This window comes from Sipha flava, unplaced genomic scaffold, assembly GCF_003268045.1.
Source record: "Sipha flava isolate LNK unplaced genomic scaffold, YSA_version1 64_pilon_pilon, whole genome shotgun sequence".
Lineage (NCBI taxonomy): Eukaryota > Metazoa > Arthropoda > Insecta > Hemiptera > Aphididae > Sipha > Sipha flava.
In genome coordinates this window covers 1192499-1218991 of record NW_020273604.1, presented here as the reverse complement: position 1 = coordinate 1218991, position 26493 = coordinate 1192499, and the positions used below count along the sequence as shown (strand labels likewise).

Genomic DNA, 26493 nt, shown 5'->3' with positions numbered 1-26493 from the left:
CCTCCTTGTGTTTTTTTATCCAATTATAAGCCCCGCCGCAGAACGGATCGATTTCAACATGACGTCACCTGCAACAAACGAGCCACCAAAACAATCGAACGCAATAAATAAACAAAAACTATACACTGAACGATATATGAATATTATATTATTAGGTTTTTTTTTTTTTTTCCGATCACCGGCGCACGGCGACAGACCGAACGGTGTCATTTTTGAATATGGTACCATATCGTTACGATATCGGAACCAAACGTCACACACGTAATATTTTTAGGTAATTTTAATTCGGCCGCGGCCGGGCCAGGATCATACGCGGAACACCCCGTCTTGCTACGGACGTTTATGATGTTTTAGCTTGTGTAATCTTAATGGCGCGCACAATTTATGGATTCTATTTTCAACGGGGAAATATTATGCTAATATGTTTTGACGTCAAATATTTCCACTTCCCCCGGAAGAATACTGCACTAACCATTTCACTTGTAAGAATCGTACGACGGTCCCGTGCAAGTTGTACGCAACGCGCTTTATTTTTTTATTTTTTTTCCCGACAGTTTCATCACGGACGATCATCGATGTGTCCGATGACACCGCTGTGCGAATGGGGGTTTTTTTCGTCAACGGGACCGGTTCGCGTGAACGTGTAAGGAAAACGTTCGAGAAACGGTGTCGTCGCAACACCGGCGGACAACACCGTCGTTGCCGCGCGTTGAACCGCAATCGAAACGTTTTGTCAGACCGTTTCGTCAGCCGAACCACTTGTTCATCGGTATCGTAACGAACAATCATCCACAACGTGGTTATATCAACATCGTTGATTCGAAGGACTTTTTACCGTTGCCGAGACTGTGAAAAATAAGACTGAAAATATTAAAAAAAAAAACGACGTATAAACGGTTTTTTCACCGTCTTCTCGCGAGGACAAAGCACGGGCGTCAGACTTTTCATTAACATTTTTAATTGTTTTTCCGGCGAACGTTATGCAAATGAGTCTGTACCAGGGTTTTGAATGGTCCGACGGCCAAAAAAGGTTATTGATCCGAAAAATCCATACTACTCTTGTGCACGGAGCGCATTTCATAGGTTTCATGTTGTTTTTCCGCGCATCCGTTAAACGGTTGTTTCATAGAAAAGTATTTCGGTGGATTTGGTTCGAATAATAATCAAGATTTTTTAAATAATTGTAAAATATACCACAATCGAACGTAAAAAATACTTTTCGATGCTGAAAAATCATATGATTTGATTGTTCTTTTTTTTTTTTTCAACCTTTGATGATCATTACTTAAAAATAATTTTCCTTACGAGTAATACTTGTTTTTACTTGTTTTTCTAACAATCTCTGACCGTCGAATATCAACGGTCTCAAAATGTGATTCGTTTGTGTGCTACAATGAAAAAGGGATATTTCGATGTTAATGGAAACGCGCGCAACTTTTATTTATTCGTACAACACGCACACGTTAATGAACAGGAATATTATTCAATTAAATGTTCATTAAATAATCGACGATGGTTGTCGGGGGAGAGGAGGAATAAATAAAATAAATTCTGGAAACAAAATATCCATTAAAAATGTATCGTTCCATTATCACGGTCACGTGTACAAATGGTTTTGAAAAACAGTTTGATGAGACGAGTGATTAATTTAACGGTTCGCGCCGATAACGGTACACTGTCCGATCAAAGTGCCGCGGATTTCTCGTTTACAAATTAAAGAACCCATTACGCTAATGGAAGTTGACAAAACGTAACCGTGGCGCACAAGAGGAGTTAAGTAACCCGTTTAAATTGCAATTATTCATAAGCTGCGCGCGATCAATTATACACACAACGATGCCGTTGCAAGTATAAATATTTACCAACGAATCGCGCCCCCGGCGTATAGGTTATATAATGCAACCCGTGGTGCACCGATCGTTCGCGATCGGTCAGCAGCTGACGTGTCCAGAACTCATTCAGCAGGTCGTGCACGAACACACAAGTTTCCCATTGAAACAGCGACCAGAAATCTTTTCCAGCATCCTATTCACTCGGGATGGTAGATATACAAACGCGGTACCGGAGAAACCGAAAGACGAAATACCATCATCAGATTATGAAAAAATCGTTTTTACTTCATGACGTGAGTTCGAGTACAAACGTTCTTGACTCCTACTACGGTTCTAAACGTCGTTTCGTGGGTTCGCAACATCGAACCAACATTAATCGATCGAACGATTTAAATTGAATCTTGCAACGTCTCGCCTGAGGTAGGTGATGGGTATCGGTCCATGTAAGAATTAATACGATTATAAGACGTTTTAGACCTTGGAATCGTTTGCATATCGGAACTCGTGGCGTTTGAAATCCGTGCTTTTTGATAATATCGTTTTAGGGTCACTCAGTTACTTTGATTCCCGTAAACCTACGCGCGCACACCAATAGAGTTTAAATATGAGAACCTAGTTGTAAGATATAACACGAAGAAACACAACAATTATCTCCACAATCACATTGTATCATCATTCCACGTTACGTTTCCTTGCATAGTTCTATAAATCAAAAAATATAGTACACTCACGTGAAGTTGTAGTGATAATCCATTTACGTGTCAGTTGAAATACATGCACAAGTCTTCTAATCGTTCGTTGCACTCGCATCTGAAACAATTTAATTGCTTTGATCAAAACGTTGAGCAAATTATTAATTAAAGCGCTAAAAATGTCAACAAATACTCATTGGCGTAACTTGGAAATTTATTACGCGGAGAGGGACAAAAATATAATTAAATATCTAACGAAAAGATTGTCCAAGGCTAAACGCCGCTTTACTACCTACATATTATTATATAAAATTATTCATTTATTAACATTATGTTAGATAAGCGGAAATTTAAAATTAAGATTTAAAAAAAAAAAATGTTATAGTAATAGCTATAACCAGCTGTTTTGTACTTATTTTAAAACAAGGTATGTTAAATATCAGATGAGGCACAGTCCCTCCTTATTTATTCTAGGGGGCGATTGCCTCCCCTTGCCCCCCCCCCCCAGTTTACGTCTATGCAAACACCAATTATCGTTTCGAGGTGAATACTATGTAAAATAAATAGTCTACACTTACAAATTTGTTTTAAAACACCGTTCAATAATATCAATAAACAAAATATTATTTTGTTAAAATATACTTTCAAACTGTCCAATCTTAAAAAAGTTTTAATCGCTTCAAGATTTAATTGCTCAATCGAATGAACAACTTTTATGATAGAAATAATCTTCGGATGTATAACCACGTGTATTGAACATTAATGATCCATAAAAAAACTATTGTTATTGTTTTAGTATTGTAAGACGCGTAAACCGAAACGGCTAATCATTTTTTTTTTTTCATTTACTGCGTGTTATTGCCGGATCTCCCATTTATTGGTATTTTCCTCTAAAATACTCCTGCACACCTCCACGGAATATCTGTAAACTTAACGACATGTTGATAGTTGATATTTTTTTAAGGTAATCTCATGAAATCGGAGCGAATACCTTTTTCAACAAAAAATAAGTCCAAAATCACTTTTCTAAATGTTGGAGCACGCCATTAGTACAATTTATATACTTATTATTGTCGGGGATAATGAAAAGTAATTTTTTTAAAACTCTTTGTATAACTATGTTTTACTTAACTTTTTTTTTTACATAATTCTTTTACCTATTATCATTTTTATGGCATATCGTGTCTATTTGTACTCGATTATAATACTGGCGTTCATCTCATGAAGTTCTTTTCCTGTACGATCTTCGTGAGGATCCAACGTTTTCAACATCCGATTGGTTAAAGTATCGTTGTTATAACGACCACATTTTAATAAGATTTCATATATTTTTCTTATTATTATCGTTAATGTTGTTCTGGCTTAAAACAGTATAAGTTTTTTGGTCGTACAAAACAAATCAACAAATATATACCACACATGATAACATCTTATATCATCAATGATAAATCTATGATAACATAAAAGTTGCGGAAAGTTTTAACTTAAATATTCTAACAATTAGTATCCATTCAAAGATCTTAAGTATTTAAAACTGTAAGTTCGACGGATAAATTAAACCGATTGGCGTTCGACATGACAGAAGAAATCGCGATTCCGACGATGAATGTTTATGCAAAAAGAATGAATCACGATTGAAAATAAACGAAGCCGTTCATTCGTTCCATATGCGGAACAACACGGGGGCGTAAACCGCGAATACTATGACTTATGCGTTTATGACATTTGTTTAAACATTTGTACCGCAACTTTTCTCGATGCACTCGAGAACACGGGACGATAATGAGACGTTTTCGAAAACAATGCGATCGTACTGCGTCAAAAAATTGTGTAGCGCAGCAATCGGATGCCATGTTCTCAGATCGCAGGGCCAACGTTAAGAGGAGGCAAAACGGGGTATTTATTCAGGGTCTCGCGCTTAAAATTTTTATTGAAAAATATTTTATACAGAAATCTCATAAAATAAAACGTAAAATGTGTGGATCGCCTGGCGATTGCAATTTTCAAAAAAATCCGTTGGCATGTAATAAAAAACTAATTAACTAAATAACAATATTATATTTAATATTTCATGTATGGACCAACGACGACCCGTACGGCACGCAGCACAGTATGGAAACCGGGAGGCATAGGAAATTTATTTTTATTACATTTCTTAAATTTAATCAGTCATTACCCGATATCGCGTGCAGCTATCACCGAGTCTGATTACATCGCCTTTAATTGCGGCCTACAGGCTATACAGGTGACGACTATTGTTGTGGGTAAAATAAGTTTGATCCAGGGCCTCACAAAAGGTAACGCCGGCCCTGTCAGACCATACGACGACTGCTTAAGGTATTGCGGTCGCGCGAACGCGACCGACGGGTCTAAGATTTCGCGTTCCGACGACCGACGAATACTCGGCAGCTGCTCGCGAAGGTCGAAGATACTGCGACAGTGGTCACCGGGCATGCGCAAAGGAGACCGGAGAAAAAGGAGACATCGTGGGCGGACGCTCAGACAAACGATTTCTGGGTTCAGCGGTCCCACACGACCGACTCCTTGATACCGATGACGGTGTGCAATGACATTCGCTGAAGAGCAATAATAACGAATGGCTATAAACAGTCCGTTTGTTCGTCTTATTCCCTTAGGTGTCTCGTTTCGCCTCTCCCCCCCCCCCCCCCCGGTTTCCCTTTAAGTGTACAAATTTACATATCATTTTCACTTTCTCGTCTCGTCGACGACGTGCATTATTGTTTCAAACGGAACGCTCGAAAACCAAATCCAGTTCGGGTCACCTGGTATCGACGCGCTTCGAGTGCAGCGGACGATTACGATTACGATCTTCATCGTTTTAATTACACGAGAACGGTGCGCGCGTTTTTACGGGTCACCGAGTCGAATGCCGTTCTTGTTCGCCACCATCTCGGCCTCGAGGGGTCCTGCTCGAGTCCAATTTAACGGCGTTTGCGTCTCACGCGCATTATACAAACGCACGTCTAGTTAATTTCAACCGGGAAGATCGGTCGATTCCGAGTCGGTCTCCACCCTCGTTTACGGGGTGGTTTCTTCGGACGAGTACCGGTCCGAAAGTTCACAACGTTATCCAACGTGATAGAATGATTGATTATGAGGTAGTACGATGGTACTGTAACTACCTTTTTGTGATGCAAGACAGTTTGAAAATTACAAAAAAAAAAAAAAAAAAACATTTTAAGTACACAAATATATTTAGAACAATTAATCAAAAATGCGTTTTTCCGATTAAAAATGAATTCCGATAGTAAAAGTTAGTACGTTACATTTTAGTATGTTGTATTTTGACTGCAATTTGTTTGAAATCTAATTAATACGAAAGCACGGACACACAAAGATCGTGAAAACAGTATACCTTCGCATATAAATCGATCAACGTAGAGACAACAATTATATTTTAAAATGCATGGCAAAACTGAGACACGTCTACTGATGAAGTAAAAAACAAATCGCAATCGATCCGAATCGAGCTTCTCGCATTCATGTACGTTCCGTTATCCTCCATTTCGGTTTTCAGCCGATTGAGAAAATATCACAGTTCTCACGTATAGTGAAGTGTATGTGCACCACACGAATCGAATTGATTTACCATAAAGAAATAATCTGTATATTTCATATGCAGGGTGTTCCTGGATGACTCGAAACTTTTGCTGTTTAATATTTTTAAATTATAAAAGTGAATGTGGTCAATTTAAAAAAAAAAAAAATAAATAAACGAATAATGCTGAAAATCCATTATTTTTGCACAAAACATCATTGACATTACCTTGGAAATGTTTTTCGTTGATTTTAACAATTGTCGTTTGAGCTGCATGTGTAAATGAATGCATTATAAATAAATATACTCGTAACTTAATATCCTCGAAACCATACGAGGACTATGCGCTTTCTTCAATAGAACATTTTTTTTTTTTATTTAAGATAAAATTGTACCAGTTCCATTCTTAAAGACCGAGAAATATTTCCCAGCCAATGCCGGATAATTATTCAACTAGTAAAATATAAAATACGTACGCGAAGGCGCAACATTAAACACATGTGATCAGAATATTATACTCGTTCGATTGCGATCGTTAATGTTTAATTAATGAAAATAATAATATATTCAATTTTACCCGGCTGTACCGAGTGTACAATTTGAATTTAAATACGCATATAATACCAAAATTGATCCATCAGACTTGTACAGAAATTATTATTTTTTAATTAATTCCAGTCTGAGCGCAAACGACCATCTAGGCGTTCCGTTTATGCAACGTTCGTTTTATTCATGGTGTTCCGTTGCGATTGAATTAAATATTCTTACAAACCATAATGTAGTGCTGTCCAAATTAAAATTCAAAACTTTGTTTGCGACATGCAGATGGTTTGCAATTAAACAAAAATTAAAAAAAGAGCGTTATATAGCTTATAACGCTTATAGCCTTATACACGGGGGTAAACGCGTGTTAAACGGTGTCATCATTTGGATACTCGAAGAAAGGAAAACTAAATTTCATTAAAACTTTGATCTAGAAAAACATAAAGGCGTAAGAAAAATACGAATATGGCAATAATTATTCGTTCAAATAGTATAAAATATAATTGTTTTAAATACATTTGTTCCACAACAGTCGATAGTCACTATTCACTAATAATTATTATTAATTATTAATTATAAATAATTATTCGAACGAGTTGGTTAATTATTACACACAATTTTTATAATGGTTTATGATATGTTTATAATACGTTAATAATACGTTTATAATACCATTTTCGATGATCATTGAACACTTCGGAATACCTAAAAACGGTACCAGAAGTAACGTGACGTTTATAATACGTTTATAATAGTCCATTGTGTCTTGATAAAAATATGAAACAGACCCAAATGTCTTTGTGCCGGATATTCTAAAATTATCTGTCAAAAACGGTTTTATGAATTATTAAAAGTTTAATATTTATACAAGTTTACAATTGAAAGACTAGCAAAATGAATTTTTTAGAGTTTTAAAAGGAAAACTTGATATGTCTCGAATGTACTTCCATCCGATGCTCCACAACCACCGTTCACGGCGCTGTTTTCAAACGCGAGGACGCAAAACAACTTACGCAGTACGCATAACATGTATATACTATATACAAGCATTGTTCAGTATTAAATTAATTTCGATCCGAGAATTACTGAAAACCCGATAAAATATTACGTTTGGTAACCGAAACAAAGCCGCGTATTATTTCTTTGCTGTTAAATAGAACGGTTTACCGCAGGGAGAGGTGGTGTCGTCGTTGTTTTTTTACCCATATTTCATTATAATGTGTCTTTGCGATTATTTTCAATAGGCAAAAGTAAAAACCAACGTTTACCCGTTTATCCGCTGTGCAATAGTATTGCCGCAAACGGCCATATTCGAACAATATCGATATTGTACAACTTTAGTTTATAACGCGGTGCAGGCTTACCGTTTACGAATGCACCGGGAAACCGCATAAATCCGCATCCGCGGCCGACGATTGTCGTCGGACGAAACAACGGGGCCCCGCGATAAAGAGCGACACAAGGACGGAGGCAGGGAAACGCTTTAAAGAAAAATAGTCGGATTCCTTTTTATTTTTTTTTTTCCTCTTTCAAGGATCTAGTGAAACGTCATAGCGGATTCCAACAGTCGGGCACCGCTAAGAATCGTTGAAATAAACGATTACCTAGTCCCAGAGTAATTGTTATAAAATTCACTTTAAAAGAACACTATATGATAACTTCAGAGAATCCTTTTGATGTGTTGTTCGTCGCCGTTCGCTCACCGCAGAAGTAGCAACAGCAGCAGTCCCATTGCGGCGTGCCCGTTTCGAACGAATAGACACGCGCAATGAAATTGTCGAACGGCAGAGACGAAAAAAAAATCCTTTACGGGTTTTTTTCCTTCTTCTTTTTCTACTTCTTTCCTTGGCCATGCATTGCGAGAATAAATTACAGTCGAAGTGCGGGTTACTTTACTTTTTCTTGTCTCTTTGCTTCGCCTTTATTTCCATTTTTTGTTCGATTTTCATTATTTTTCCACTTCTCGTTTTTCGTATACACACCGTAAAAATATATTTTCCATACTGCGAATCATAATAAATACATACGCCTGATATTGCGGAACGCTTTTCTATCCTTTCAAGTGATCGGTTGACAACTGTACGGGATTTAACGTATACTTCCCGTTTCAACAGCAACAAATTCGCTATAAACCTAATAATAATAATAATAATATGTATGTCGACGAACCGAAATTTAATCGTTCACCGCGACGAGTTCGAGTGCCTGAAGCATAAAATATGACTCCCGCGTAAGAGAATTCTATAGATTTTTACGTTCCAAATATTATTTAAATTCCATTAGCGCTGTATAGTACTTTTCTCAATTTTCGTCTTTGGGTTTTTCTAATATTAGTTTATCGGCGCAATTTCATCTCACACCGAAGTATTCGTTCGCGCCGTACCGATACACCGATTGTATGTATATGGGCACGTTACACCTCTCGTTGTACAGACGATGTCGATGCAAGCCGACGCGCGAAAAAATTACCTTAAAACCGTCGATATAAATTTGATTGTTATTATTATTTATTATTTATATTATTTTATTTATGTCGACATGCAAGGAGTGGCTGCGCTTGTAGGTACAGTTACATTCTTAAGAACTATCACTATATTATTATTATTATGTTTATTCTCTGTAAGATTATCAAGTATATGACAAGTATGCATGATTGAAAAATTATCTTGAGCATTTTCGATTTCGAACGGGACTTGGTTTCTGCAACTCCTCTAATTCTGCTTCTTTGGGTTACATACTAAAGTTGTTTAAGAACGAGGTCGAAGTAATTCTTAAGCTGATCTAGAGACCTGAATGAAAATTTGTACTGAAATCGATTAAATTCATGTCCGACAGTTGTAAGGAGTTGTATGCGTAACGAACCTCCTCCACGTGTTACCAAGGGGTAGATCGTTTAAGTTGTAGATTAGATGTGTTGTCGGGTAATCGATGTGATGTTGGTCCACCTAATACAATACGCGCACAAACAATAATCGTGAGACGAGGCGAATAAACACCCATACCCGTACCGCGTTGGAACAATATTGTTTGTACGGCAGTTAAGTGCACAAGACTCAAGTATGCTGCGGTCATGATTTAGCGTTACAATATGTGTTTTGTTATGATTCTAGTCCCTGCCTACGGTTCTTCGGCTTACATCGTTTCACTATACACGTGTGTTCGACAGATAGAGCTTTCCGATTCGTTCGGTGTTCGTTCTTACCGGAGAGACTTATTGATCCGATCGCACACACGCGCGACGATTATTACGGCTCACCCGTTTGAACGCATGATATCGTGACGATCGCAATCATCGGTACGGTTGATGTTTGCGCGCGGCTAATTGTTGATTGGACCCGTTTGTGCGTCGGCTCGTCAGGAGTATGGTTGAACGTGAAATCGGGTTGCGGTCGAACGAGTACGACGATATCGTTGTGTTTGATGTACTATAATCGACCGAACCGATTGACATTATCGTCACCGTCGAAACGGATTTCGTACTGCCTGCACAACGTTGAGTACGGTTAGGTCGAGGCGGAAACGCGGTTATCACGATGCCGGGCAACAAAACTATTTTCGGGTCGGAACAAACGCGTCGGCAGAATGGAATATCACCGTCGTCGGTCGGACGGTATAAAATATCAACGGATTAACGGCGACACATGTTCCTCCCTCCTCTGCGATAAGCGTTATTAAACGTCTCGCGCACTTCTCCGTTTTTCCGTCATAGGTCACAAAAATTATTAGCGCTACGGTGTCCACGTTGTATCGTGTTTGTGACCGTCTCTATAATTTCGTCCAAAACCGCACGTCGTGTGTGTGTGTGTGTGTATTTCTCTCTCTCTCTCTCTCTCTCTCTCTGTAACTTGACTCGCTGTCCATCTTATGTACTGCAGAAATAAATATTTACAAAGATAATAATATTTAAAAATAAAATAAAAATAATCCGACGAGAGAAAATGGATGGTACATTTTTTGTATGTTTAATTTGACAACGGAAAATCGATTTTGAAGCACGTGCCAATGAACCACCGTGCGATGTACGTTTCCGTCAACCGATTTCATTAAGTCACGAGTCTGATTTTGTCGAATTACCTGTACGCAGTGTTCGATTTGTGGGGGGGACGCAAGGGGACGGATTACCCAAACTGATTTTCAGACATTTTAGCGTCCCCCTTCTATTATTACGTTATTATTATAACGCTTAGCAAGGGGACGCTCTCTTTTTTTTTTTTTTAAAGTAAATACAGTCCCTCTACATTAATTTCGCCAAGTCTAGCACTGCCTGTACAACGTATTGTCCGATCGAGTTCTGAGCGTACACAAGCTCTGTTGACTTTTCACGCGCTAAAATCGATTTCGAGGCTTCGGTGTCCGTACAAAGCAATTTTATCGCTTGAACTGAAATCTTGATTGCACCATGTGAATAACGTTAACCGGACGGAAGCCGTACTGTTCCGCGACGAGTCTAAAAGTCGTTTTGCATCGCGTACCCTTACCGAACGACGCGGACATTTTTTTCGGGTCGGCGAAACGTTTGCGCGCACGAGCATACGTGTTTTTTTTTTTTTTTTTCCACGTTACTTAATTATATTATTATTACTATTTTTGTTGTTATTATCGTTGCCGTTGTTTTCAAACCGACTGAAAAACGATTCGAATACCGCCGTGCTGTTTTTGTCTTATCGAGTTGAAAACCGAATGGAGCGGAAACGGACGGACGGTCTCGCAAAAACCGACATACGCGAGGGTTGCACGCGGTGCACGTAACATAATGTGTCATTCGGGTTGATAGCGATCGGCGCACATCGCGGCCCACGATGATATCTAGGTGCGCGCACATAATAACATGCGCGTAAACAGTGTAGTCAGCAAACACACGTATACATCACCGGCGCGCGGTTGTTCGTACGATTAAACGCGTTTTATAAAAAAAAAAAAAAAAAAAAAAGCCAACTTTACCTGCCGACGAAAATGTCAACGCATTTATCATCGTGGATCAGAAATAACTTTCGCTCGCTGCGGCAACATTCGGATCTCCCTCCGGCGTAGAACATAATAATGTAATAATATACTTTCGGTGTATCTGAGATAACCCGGCAGACGTAATTTTTCATGTTTTTCGTTCACCCCTCCCGGTCGCCACGATCTCAGTTCTCGCGAACGGCATAGTTGAAACGCGACTTCCGTAACGTTCGTACATTTTTTGCGCACGTGCAACCGTCGAAATCATAAAGCTCGTCCCAATAATCCATATTTCGACGGTTGTACGTAAACTACGAAACGATACGGAAAAATAATAAGTTATACGCACCGTAATGAAGCCATTAAAAATCGAACGGTAACCGTCACCGGTGTACGGGAAATACCGTTTGCTTAAAGCATACCGCTCTATTCAGTGAAACGGTTTCGCGGTGCCCGGCGAGATCAGTAATTAAATTCCGATCACGAAAAGACATATCGAAAAATTACTGTACATGAATTTCGCAACACAATACGATAAACCGTTTTACGGTATAAGAGAACAATTGAACCAGTAGACTAGTACGTAAGCAATAATTATGTTCAGTTAGTTTAAGCGAATCTATAAAAGGGAGAAGATCGGAAAATAAAAATACGGTAGTCATGATGTGACCCAACTACGGAAACGTATGCGTTGTTTTAATTTTTACTTTTATTGAAATTATGTTTTCGGGTCTATGAGTACGATTTATTTGCCGTGTACGACAGGTAGATACGTCTATTGCTCGACCGCGGAAACCGGTAATAATTATAATACGATGGTATATAGCGTTCGCGGTGACAGAGAATAAATCTTCTCGGCGAACGTATGACCGATATTTCCGTGCCATCGATTTTACGTCATTTGATTAATAGATCGAACAGTGGACAGGGGCGTTTCCGACCCCTTAGCTATTGTGCAAGAAGGGGAGGGCTGAAATAATAATAACATTAAATATTAATTTACATGGGATTCAGAGTATAGAATCATTTTTTCGTTCATCTTTTGGAATTTAGAACGAGTCTTGTCTACAAAATATTTAAGTCACTGAGTTGTTACATCATTAAAAACAAATCAAAATAGTCATCGTATTATACAAATTTATTTTATTGGTTTCTAAAGCAAAATCTCTACGTATTTAGTTCTAAGCGGACTATTATGTTTTCTACATTTAATGCAATCTTCCAGTGAATATGCAAAAATGCAAAACTGTTAATCTGGATTTCGTTCATTTCACTTCTTATGCAAAAAGTAATTATTTGGATATATTATATGATCACGTATTTACGATAAAAATATATCCCCATCGATAAAAAAAAAAAAAAATTGGAATAATTCAATATATATTATAAAATTTACCGATTACTATGCTAGTAGGTCCGCCTTACCGAGGTAGGGAGTGAGCGATCGCATCCCGTAAGGACGTCCCTGGCAGTGGGACACCTGCTGTGGACATTGTATTTTAAACTTCTCACACGAAAACAGTAGATCAAAAGGCATTCCAGTTCCAGCGGTACGGCGCGTGTAATACAATATTTTCGTCAGACCGCGTTCGATAAATACTTTTTCTGGTTCGGCCGGATTGCGTTACTAACCGTATTCGTGTTGCTCGACGTGAGCTAAGTTTGTGCGCCTTTCCGGCTCCGTTCAAATATTGCGTTTCTCGCTCAATGAACCCGTGCAACGGTACACGGCCACCGCAGCAGTAACCGGTCCGACGTGTGTGTCAGGTGGTTAAATCACGTTCAACGGTCGTCGGCCACTATTGTTACTGGAACCGACAGGATTTGGACGCGGTTGTTGTGTCCACGTCATGTTTCGCGTTGTTCATGTTTACGCTATTATTTGGTTCGAAGCGATCGCGCGCCGTCGAAGACGGAAAACATCACCCAGACTACAAACCGACGCAGTCCAATGTAGTGACACGTAAAAGATAATAATAGCTGTACTTGCAAAGCAAACCGTTCGCCACCTTCGTTCACGCGAGTCAACGAGGTTCGAAAACATTTACGAACATTTACGAACGAAAATTACATAAAAACATGATTATATTAGTTAATAATTTAATTTAAAAATAAAATTTAATTCATTTCATATTGAAGGTAATAATTTCTTAATAATAATAAAAATGATTTATTTTAGCTTCTCACATCGCTTACCATCGATTGATAACATAAGTTAATATCCGTTTAGAATGTCGGAAATATCCCCTCCTAGGGAGAGGTATATCTACACAACATTGCAGGTACAATGGTATTTAAATATAATAATATAGGCAGTATTATTAAAACACATCAAGTCATGTATAATCCGTTTTGATCGTACTTATTGTGCGTATAAATTAAAACGGTGCACACGCAAAATAAATATACTCAATAAAATTATGTGTTTAAAAGGATGAAACAATATAAACAAATTTAAAAATATCTAATGAAGAATTAACAAGTTTTCTGAATTAATAATAATGTCAATTGTTTTTTTTTTAAGATTGATTCGGGAAGAAAGTAATGCGTAAATGTAAACATAATTTAAAGTTAACACAATGCTATTTATTCATCATGTTTTAGTAATAATAAAACGTATTTTCATGTCCAAGTACCAATTATTATTTCGTTTTTAAACTATATATTTTTATTTTTTTATGAAGTGGAAAAAATAAAATGTGTTTTGTGGACAAAATAATTTTTATAATTATACAATAATTTTATATATTTAAATAAAATACCTAACCTTTTTAATTCGTACATAGTTTGTTTTATTTTCAGGACATTTATGCATTTTTACAATTACAACCTAATTTTTATACTCCGATACGATATTTAACTCATCCACATAGTTACTTATCATTTGTCATAAATTGTGTATTTCGTTCACTTTGGAAAATCAACTGCGATTTCCTTAGCCTCTCGAATGTGTCGACGCCGAGGGCCGTGTGATGTTTGCAATCTGTAAATTAGGGAGTATTCAACTCATGGCCAAGATGCCACACGAGATCTGTTAGTCTTAAAATTAATGAAATAAAAACAACATATAAATATATACGAGGTCGGTTCAAAAAGTTCCCGATCTATCGTTCCTAAAAAAGACAAATAATAGTATCGTAAATGTTATTAAAATAAAATAAATAATAAATAAAATAGATATGAGCCGTAGTATTTTTAAATGAACCAGAAATGTATGTATTTATGTAACCATCTACCGTGCGCTTTTAATGTAGACGAGTCGTGTGCGATTTTCATGATAAGCTTATTTTGGTCTTGGTGAAAATTTGTTTACACACTGTGATGATTGGTTTTTTTGTTTAAACATTATAACCATAGACCTGCGTCTCATCATCCGTCATTATTTGCTTCGCGAACAATTCTTTAAAGATGATGACGTGATATGGTATTTCATATCTGGTGACAACTATTGAGACACAAATAATTTTGTTGCGACACAGTACATTACAAGTTTTCAAATTTTTCATGATTCCATGACCTGAAGCAACTGAAATTTTTCAATCTTTTGCAATTTTTTTATTTTATTATAAATGTCCATCAGAGCTCAAATTTGCATTGATTTTTGTTGAATGAGCCTCGTCTAGTGTACGCGTACTCTCTGGACTGGTCAAATGAAGAATATTTTGATAGTTTTTTTCTACTTTCAAAATCTGGGTTTTATCTAATTATCTTTAGAACATTATTTTGAATCTAAAAATGAGTGCTTGTAACATATTTCTTGCACATTTATCATGTGAATCGATATATGATATCGATTTTGGGTTTGTCGCCCATTTTTCACATCCGAGCCGCCAGGATCAAAAAATGTGATGTGAAGTATCGATTTGTATGAGAACTCTACAAGATGAAAGATGATGAAATTTATTTGTTTTTATTATTCCACATATCTGATTAATCAACACGATTTTTATTGTAAAGTAATCTTAATTCAACAAAATTTATTTGAAGTTCAATAAAAACTATGTTAATTAATCAGATATGCGATATAAAAATAAATATATTTCAATTTTGTTTATCTTGCAGAGATATATATTGCAAGCATTCATTTTTAGATTAAAAAATAATGTTCTAAAGATAATTAAATGAAACCCAGCTTTTGAAGATGGAAAAAAAAAGATCAAAATATTCTTCATTTGGCCACTCCAGAGAGTACGCTAGTTTCCTCAAACATTTCAGAAATGTTCTGTATATTATTTCATAAAACTTGGTCAGCGATTGAAAACTACTCTGTAATAGTAATAATAATAAAATAATGTAATATACAAAACATGTACAGTTCACACAGAACGGACCATAATTACCGAAGATTTTGTATCGTACTACATATTTTACCGAGATTGATATTGAAGGGAAATTGATCGCCCATAGGCGAAAAAATGGAATACGAGAAATTTCACACCAATAACACTGGAATGTATGACCGACGATGAGAAGAGAGAACGGCTTACAGTGGAATATCGTCGAACTTGTTTTCGATTAAAAATCTGTTCAGACGTTCGTTTCAATACGAACGGAGGACAGTAGTAGGGATCGCGACATTTGAAACGCGAGTGACGCGGATCCGTACTAAAAACGTTCGCCGTAGATTCGATTCCTGAACAGTACCGTCTTAGGGGGATCGATCCATCCGTATTTGACGATGACAAGCAACGGTTCGGTTTCGTCGGGCACTGGGTTCGGGCGTTTTGCCGTCGTCACCCGCTCGAACGCGCTGCTAGACCGTTGCGTGTCCTCGACTTCCGTCGGTCCCTCGAATCCTCCATCGTCCATCGTGAGGTCATTGCAATATTCATCCACGGATTCCGTGGCGCAGGAAAGCGTTCCGGTGGAATCGCGTGGCCCGACAACCGATTGGATGTCTTCTGCGTGGACGACGCACCCTGACGGCTTCGATTCGATCTCGTCGACCGACAAGTCGCTCGACCGCGTTTCCTCGGCGCTCGTTATCCTGTGTACAACGGTCTGCTCGTCATCGACCGTCCGTTTCAGTAGTCCCAAGTTATAGATCTTCTCGAGTTCGTCCACGTCGAAATCCGTGATCCAAGTCGGTGTTTCGTCGGTAACGGTCCCGGTGCAACCGGACCCACCATTGATCGCCTCGCGTCGTCCACTGTTTGTGGCCACGCACACCGGAGGGTCGTCCCTCTGTGATGAATTCTGTTTCACTGGTCCGGGGGGTTTGGCGATCCACGCAAACAAATCGTTCAACCGTTGTTCTTCGTTTTTCCTCAGCGCTTCGTACACCTCTCCCAAATCGCGATAGTCCGTCCGTAGCGACCACGTGTGGTCCACGAGTCCACTGCAAGACGACGTTTTTTCGAACACATGCGGACCGACGTCGAACGTCACGTCGCGTCCTCCATCGTTTTTGGCCGTCTCCACGTCGGAACTTCCGCGTGCATCTCGTGGTCGTATTTCGCACGTGGTGGTCATGGGCAGTGAACCAGCGACTGGTCCCTGCGTGACGACGCTCGACCGGAACCTTTCATCGGCCGCGATCTCATCGTACAACCGTTGTCTGCATTCGACTCTCGGTTTTCCGTCCGCGCGTATTCTTTCCAGTTCATTCAACACCAATGGTGATGTCGGATTTGCGGACCGGTCATCCTTAACACCACCGGAGAAGCATGGTATCTTCGGCGGTGGTCTCCTGGGCAATGCTGGGGCACGGAAAAACGGTGATTGGCCACTCAGCTTCGCTCCAGAACTCTCCATCACCCCGTCTCCTATTGTGTTTTTCACGTCAACCACAGAGCCATCTCCATTTTGCGTGTTCAGAGTTCCGAATAAATACTGAAAAAATGAGTTGTAGCCCGTCGTGTAATGTATTTTAATGTTTCAATTATTTCCATTTGTCACTATGAACGGACGTAAAAACGCCGAAGCATTTCTGCCACACTGTTATTGCAATAACTAACCGTCGTAATCAGTACGGATGTCGTGATGTTCGTGAATAATCATGGAACGTAGAAAATATTTGACCGTAACCAAATAGGGTTGTTCATCAATCGATGTTTTTTATTGTTTTTTTTTTTTTTTTATGTTTTATTTTACTCACTTTAGCCATTTGCGAATCGGAAATTCTACGAGCATCTTCGGGGATCTTGCGATGTTTTATAGCACCTACATATGTGTTTGTCTTATCGTCGACCATTACGTTGCCGTTGTCCATAGAGTTTTTCGTGTTCACGCTACGAGGACTGCTGATCGTGGTTCTAGTGGTTTCCTTTCTTTTGTATCGATCAATTAAGAAACATTTCTTGTGGATATATATTTTGCATTCTATACATACATAAACGCAACATAAACCGTATGATGAAACATGATCGAGTGTTTGATTTGGAAAAAACCAACTATATATCTATCGTTCTAGACATTTTAGTAAAACCAACGTCTATACTTATGGACACCCAGAGGAGGGGGCAAGATGGGGCATTTGCCTCCCCCCCCCCGAAAAAAATTAATCAAACGGTTAATAATAAGGTTTGCAATCGAACAACTACGAATGCTTTAGTTTTTCTTTGATAACGATTAAAGTGTGTATAGTTCTGATATATTTTATTGTTTACTAAGAATACATTTTTTTTATTATACTTTTTGGTATTCAATTTAATTATACCCCTCTAACAAATTCCCTGCTGTCACCCATGTTTATACTTACTAGTACATCGCACCATCTTCGAATACGATCGTCTGGTATCACATAAACCGCAATTCCGAAAAAAGCCGTGGGTGTAATCCACATTAATAATTTGGTTGTCGTTTGTCCAACAATTTCCAAACACGTGTTGGCAAACGGGTGCCATCGTGTATGATCATCGAATCATTGAATTGTTCACGAATTATATTCAGAAATTTTGCATTATCGGTTGAAAAAAAAATTTGGCTATGATAAATTTCAATTCTTAGAAATATCAAATGCTCGAGAATTTGGAAATTTTATAGCAATAATCTCCGGATTCCATAACAACAAAATAAAAAATGTTAAAAATAAAAAAAATAGCCAATCACTATAAAGAGGGTTTTCCAAAGACATTCTAACGATATCATCTTGAGAAATCCGAATGATATGAAAGACCTAGGAAAATAATATTTCATTCATTAACAATTAATGCGCAATAATATAATATGAAGCACGAATTTAGATTTTTGGTATTATATAATTATATAATATTACAGTAGGTACCAAGTACCTAACTACTTATTTTCGTGTTTCTACAGTGAATTGTTTCAATTTTTTTTCGGCTTATTAGAAATTATCACATTATTTATTATGTTTAAGGTCGGACCAATGCCCAGTGGTAGAGCTATGAACTTACCCGGTCCGTTCTTAATATCACCACAAAAGCCGTCCAAAAGGAGAGTTCTGGATACGTACAAAGAACGCGATCAAAACAGAATAGACATTCAAAATGTGTAAGATGGACGTACCTGCACGAAGACAACGTTTGTAAAGAAAAACGTTAAGACCGACTAAACGGATGCATATAATCAAACAAAATCAAACATAAAATTGTAAAAAGAGAGGAAGGAATTCCACTTAAGTGAGCTAAAGAACCGAGCTATTGAAAACAGCTAAACGTGTGAGGTTAAGGTACAGTTCGCACCTATTCTAGTCGAATTTAACACAGGTAAAATATAGTGTCACACACTCGAACACAGAATTACGAATTACTCGTGTCACGGTTCGCAACGACGGTTATTACTGAAATTAATATTCCTAAACGGTAGCCGAATGTAATATTGTTACGGTAAAACGCTCGGAGTTAATTCCATATTAAAATGATTAAGGCCGCTGCAGGTATTCTGCGTTAGTGATACGTCGTCATCCTCCGTGGGGGTTCTGCTTCTCCGGTAAAATCCGGCCGCGAACGCGATGGGATTCGTACAACGCGGTTGTGAAGATGTTTGTTTATTAATTCATTTACTCAAATATACGGACGTAAGTCGTATTAAAATCTTCAAAAACATGTGTACGGAAAATAAAACAACGTTTAATTTTTTTTGTTAAAACGCGTAAACGGTATAACATTGAAAACGTCTCGTTCAACAAATCGCACGGTTTGGTCAGCGTTCGCGACATTCGCACGAAAACGTAATATCCTGTTTTTAGAATCGACTGCGCAACAGTACGATAATATTATACAATAAGCTCATACGGTTTCTCCGCATCGTTATCGGCTCCGACGCTATGTATTACTGTCCGCAATCGAGACGACGAGCGCGCGTACCTGTATGTATGGCACGTATAATGACGTCTTGGCGATTTGTCCACTACCGTATCGCGCGAAATATTGACAAAAACACGAGTTGAGCGTCTCGAACGTGGACTCGACGAATAACGTTCGTAAATAAATAAATAAAAAAAGAACCAAAAGAATACTACGAGAATGTTGAAACCTGAAAACCAATTAATTAGGAAACCCAATGCGACTGCACAGTTTGTACCACGGCACCCGGCACCTGTGAACCGAACACGGTACCATCGATAAGTTGAATTGTTTTCCGCCATGTGTGTTAGCATGTCGTCGCCGACGTCGGGAAACATAACCGTTGGTTGTAGACGATAAACAAAACGACCGAAGGTTTTTCTAAGATAAAGATAAACGATAAACTTACAGTTAGTCTAGAAATCTAGACGAAATAAAAATATAAAAGATAATCATTTGAAATAAATAACATTGAAAACGATGTGACGTGTAAGGAATTATCGGTATTTGTAATTTCGATCGGCTTACGATAAATAATTAACACGCGGTCTCCGAGACTCGTTTATCAATTACACGTGTTGAAAAAAAAAAAAAAAGTTACTGCGTTCAGCGGAAACAAGACGTGCACACGTACCGATGTATCCGCCGCGTGCAGTGTAAACGCAACGATCCCAGTCGCGGTGGACGCGACACGTAATTTTTTAACCGTATCGGTCGGTAGCCGTCGACAACGGGTTAATTTTTACGATTTCCGTTCCGCGCGACGTTCGCGTACGGCGTTATATCGCGGGCGGTGTGTGCGTTTACGCGACTCGAGACGCCTTCACCTCGCCCCTTGTCGCTCGTTAAAGCGGAGTCGGTCGTCGTATACTGCTAAAATATATATACTGAAACACTGCGTTGCACAGACATCCTGCACGGTCGATCATACTCGGTTGGTTTTGAAGCATCAATTAGGAAACTTTGTTGCCGTAAACAAGTCACCGAACCGGAGGGGCGGACGAGCAGAGCGGTGTACGGGGAGAGAGAGAGAGAGAGAGAGAGAGAGAAAAAAAAAAGCTTTTCGCTCGACGGGTAAACGTACGGAGATCGCGAGCGCGCGGATAACAAGTGCAAGCTTGAACGATCAGTAGTGCGCGACGGTTATAGGCGCGGGCGTGCGTCTGATGCTTGCGTAGACGCGGCCGCGGCTCAGTTTTCCCTCTCGCGCGAGATAACGTTATCGCCGCCCGACCGATCACCTGACGGTCGTTCCGTAATTAATTAAAATGATTAATGCATTCCTACGCCCGTTTGGTTAGGTTTAGGACCCCGTTCCGTCCGTCGTAAATAAAAAATCCGTTTTAACGTTGTTTTTGACTTCCCGCGGCCGTTTAATAATACATCTGCACCGCCGTGGGCGGACCACGACCGGTCTGACGCGCGCGCGAAACTGACGGGTCTGCTGGCCCACGGACAGGACTCGTCTGCGTTTCGTTCGGCCGCGTCGTTACACCGGAGAAGGATGAAATCGAAAACGATAACAATGTACACCTGACCGAAAACGAATTTGCTTTGTTGGCCACGGAAATAAGGACGAGTGAGTGAGCGGAGACATTGTGTGTACCACCGTTGTACGTCGTACGAGAAGTTCGATCGTTGAAACCGACGGGTGACGACGGTTGAAATCTGAACGGTTCATGCATCGCAACGCAAATCGTGTCCGTCGTACGGATCCCTGAAGCGCTTTACGGTTTTTGAAAACGTGTTTGAAACGATCACAAAGTTCGCACTGCAAGATCACGGGTACAGTTATCTGGTTTAAACGACCTTTGGGTTGAATGTGTTTCGAACGTTCACGTATTTTTTCAAGTTAACTCCCTGGTCAAACGTAAAATTACGGGACTCGAATAACCTCGATCGCTGAAAGATAACAGTGATTATCAATACGGTTATCGAAGCTTTTATGTTATCTGCACTCCGTACAATGTGTGATGAATGAATATTTGGGTGTCTTCAACGGTATATTTGATCAAGTCCCAACTTCTGTTGAATTGAAAGTGTTATAACTAGATCGCGGATTTCTATGCAATCGCGTATTTTTTTCCTTTCAATATTTTTGGATTTTTGTCAGTTAACTCCACGAATCATCATAATTCGAAGCTAATGATGAAATTTTTTTTTTTTGCATATTTCTGCATATTTAGAGATTATTGCATATTTTTGCATATTTTGGCAAAATTCAAAATTTATTGCATATTGAAGTGAAAATTTAAAAAAAAAAATGTATAAAATAATATTTTGTCTAGTAGAAAAATTAAAAATAAATTTCCTAGTCACTAAATAATAATTTATATGTATATTTAGTTATAAAATAAATAATCGATAACGACGTAAACTTAATCGCTCTTACTGTGTCAGTCGATTATCGACATACCACTTGCTTCAAATATATCCAATAACTTCGGTTGACATCAAAGGTTCGTTTTCAGTCTTTAAAAATATGTTAACCGATAAACGACATAGCATCACAGAAGATAAATATATGATTATTTATTTTAAAAATAAATTAAGTTCAGAAAATTCCCTAAATTTTTTTGTATTAAGTATTTAAGTAAATCATTTTTATAAGTTGAATTATAAATTTTAAATAAATAAAAAATTCTTGCATATTTTTTGCATATTTTCATAATTTTGACTTCATATTTTTTGCATATTTTCATTATTTTTACTGCATATTATATGCCATATTTCGATACTTTTAAGTGCATAAAAATCCGCGCTCTAGTTATAATGTTTTCAAGATTTTCAAAGGCCGCGGGTTTTCGATATCAACATGGTAGTGGTATCTAGCTCTTGGTGGAACTTCGGATAGCAGATAAATATACATAAGTTATGCAATGCTGTACATATGTATTTAAAAGGCTATGGGGAAAAACCATAGTATTCATAAAAAATAAAAATAATTGATAATTTTATCATTTTGTGTATTTTATCGTAACTAGTGTACAACTTTTTTCTGCGGTAAATCAAAAAATATATTTAAACTCATACCGCCATAACATTATTTTCGACTACCTATTTTAGATTCAAGTGGTTACGTGTTGAAATTTCCAATGGTGCGTACTTACTATATTATTTGTTTAGATTTATTACATAATATGGATCTGGCGCGATGTGTGTGTATTGTCAACAAGTTAAGTTAAGTTAAGTTAGACTACCTAAACAAATATTATTCGTTCACTAAATAAATCTATTATTTACAGTACGAAAAATCGTCAACACAGTACATAATAGCTAGTTTCTGTTAAACCGAAAATGAACATCTTTCGCTATTGTAATTATTTAGTATGATAAATATAACTTCAAAGTTCATTAGAATTATTTATTTTTAAAAACCATTTTCCATGCAGTATAGTTTTATTATTTTTTCTTTCTATTTTATATTCTATGATCCGTCGATTAAATTAATATAAAGAGTGTTTTTTTTTCTTTGACATTTATTGAGGTAATATTCCAATGAAAAATTTAAAGTACCTACTAAAATAAACAAAAAGCATTAAAATGTACTACCATATATCTTTCTTGTAATAATAATAATAATAATAATAATAAATATAATAGTTATTATAACAATAATCATAATAACACAATGAAATAAATCATTTGTTAATATTTTTCATCATGCAAACATTATGGTGCCGCTTTACGTTTATACCAGTATTTATTTAATATTTACTTTGAGTTCTTAAATCTTTCGATTTGTGATTAATAATTATAATAATGGTATAATAATATACCTAGAATGGTTGTACAATTTCACGATTTTACATGTAGCTTATCATTATTTATATTGACAAAAATAAATTATTTTTATCTCCAACAAGTCAAACATATAAATAAAAAATAATAATAATAAAATAAATATATAAAAATTTGGAAAAATACACGGAGCACGATAATTTTTAAAAATATATAAAAAAATGACTACTTAAATCTAATAGGTTTATGTTCCCTGATCTACGAGTACTAACAGTTTTTAGACTATCGCTTCGACCATCGATTATATTCTAACACTATAATCAATGCTTCAACCATATGATAGAAGAATATGTATTTTAAATAACTATTTATATGTATATGTATATTTATAAAAAAGATACTCGTGTCTTTTTAAGTAGGTATATTACATTTTACAGTGATAAATCTAGGCTATACATTTTAAAACTCTTTTGAGAAAACATTTTCAAATCATTTCACCATATGAATAATCGCTATACTTATTTATTAATGGTTTAATAGAATACAAACTATTGTAAAGTTGACCTCAAATAGTTGAGAGATAGGCGAAAAAGAAGAAAAATAATATAATACAAACTATATCACATACATAAAAAGATTTAACGAAGTAGATTTGGTAAACGATGCCGTTACTGTCATATATTTTATTTTAGTTTTTTATTTTTCAAATCGAAAGACAAACATCAACATTAAAAATAACAACTATTATAATTATGCTCCAATCACGTACGTACGTGTTTAACAAACTATATTTTAATCGATCGCCAACGACGTCAACAATTATAAAAGTATTTTTATTTTATTTTATTTACTTATTTATTTTCTGTTCATGAGTTTATGTACAAGTTTTCAACTATGTATCATTTTATTAATGGATACACTACGGAATTTCTGCATAATTATTTATGATCAAACCTTCTAATGCACAACGCGATCAATCATATTGTAGGTGCGCGTGTGTGTAATAATGTTGTGTATTGTCGAGGAACAAGTTTTAGTATCGATAAATTTGTGGTTACATGAACAGACATTTAAAATCTGAAAATGAACGAATAAGTAGAAAATGAAAAACCCAGAACACCGACCGATTTCAATAGAACTATCTTATAACTTATAACTTATAATTATTGTACAGTACCGGTAACGTTCTGAAGATTACTGCACGGCCAGTTCAAAACCCGAAAATAGGGAGTTGATAGTCAAAGTTTTACGTCCTTCGGACAGTCGATTGTATACGTGTATGTGTACGCGCCGACTTAGGTTCGTTATGTAAATCGCAATTGGCGTAATTTCAGTTTTTTCTAGGGTAGGGCTACTCTTATTAAATTGCCGGATCGACGGCCCATTTTACCAAGGTACCAGGTAAATAGTGGGGTAAGGGAAATGTGAAGCCGGTCAAAAAACATGTACTTTGTACACAATCACCCCTACAGCAGGCGTCTCATTTTCCTTATTTACAACAAGTGAATGGCTTTGTAAAATACCTATTGTTTTTATTTTGATGATGTGCCGATTTTGGAATAGCTTAACTCTAGACTACGGTGGATAATATGAATTCCCCCCCCTCAAAAAAATAAAAATAAACGACGCACCACTGTTTTAAATCGCAGTGATCGTACGCGGTAAACGAGGCATGCATTCGCACCCTAGAGTTATATGATAATCACCGTTTGTAAAACGGTCTATTAAAAACCGTTACTAACCTACCTTTGCCGTAATTATCGATATGCCTCGGATTCTGATTCGAGTGCGAAGAATGTTCACTGGGATCGAGATGATCTATTATTTCCACCCTTTTTCTTTTCTACAAGCACTTTCGCGTGCAGAAACTTTATGGATTAGAATAATTGAAATGAACAGTTTTTCCATTTCTTCGGTAGTTTTTTTTTTTCCACCCGCGTAACAGAGTACTCGCAGAGTGAAAACTTGAAAATAATGTGAAATTTCGTTCCACGACGGTTTATACGTACATTTTCCTCGGAAAAATTTAAATAAAATTTACTTATTGTAAACGATGCATTCGGCCACAGTAGTGACATATTTAAATCGCGACCGAGTCGATATTTTCGCGAATACCGACGTATACATTTTCCATTATTTTAAATCTAAATTTCATAAATAAAACTCTATAAATTGTGTTCAAAGACGAAACGTGACAGTTTATAAAAATACGTATGCCTCCTAAGTCGAGTGGTGTGACTCCTTGTAGTTTTTTTTTTAAATCAAATACGCACGATCAGAGGTATGCAGTATTATTATATTTTTTTCTTCTTCAAGCGAGATTGTGGTGGTTTTTTTCTCTCAAATCCATTAACTTTGACGTCAAGAAACCAATAACCATTGTATATTAAATTAGTGCGCCAGTATTCAAATATTATGACAGTTTACCGTTAGGGTTTGTTGATAAATATCTTTGATTATTAAGACCCTTCCATCTTCTTGGACAATTTATCAAGCCGGCATTTAATTCGACTATATGTATCGCGTGGCCTTCAGTTCAATAGCTTAGGATTATTTATGGGTGAAGTATCAACCAAAAGAGCCAGTCCATCTACAGCTTTTTCTTTTACCGTAAATCCTTTTTGAGCTGAAATTCAACACAGTTCCCCCTATTGAGAAACCATTGGAGCATATTCTTTTATAAAAGTCCATTTGCTATAACGTACATTTACGGTACGTTCCAAAAAAAAAAAGGATTCAAACTTCGCTACGTTATTGTTGTATCATTACTACAGAATGATGGTTTATCACCGAAATTGTGTAATGATATGCTCATACCTACGTGGATGTATAATATATAAGTTGTATTTTTAACCATCTGAAACATTCATTTTGTCGTGTATGCGAGTGTGTGTGTGTGTGTGTGTGTGTGTGTGTGTGTGTGTGTGTGTGTG

General features: G+C 37.2%; 1 long non-coding RNA gene across 1 annotated transcript in view; it reads right to left on the bottom strand.

Annotated features, from left to right (window-relative positions):
• Positions 1-26493, bottom strand: part of LOC112691585 — a 27156-nt gene continuing 663 nt past the window's right edge. The window contains exons 2-3 of the long non-coding RNA XR_003149320.1: positions 2564-2642; positions 1-68 (exon numbers count right to left, since the gene is read on the bottom strand). This is a non-coding gene — a long non-coding RNA (uncharacterized LOC112691585). The remainder of the gene's footprint in view (positions 69-2563; positions 2643-26493) is intronic.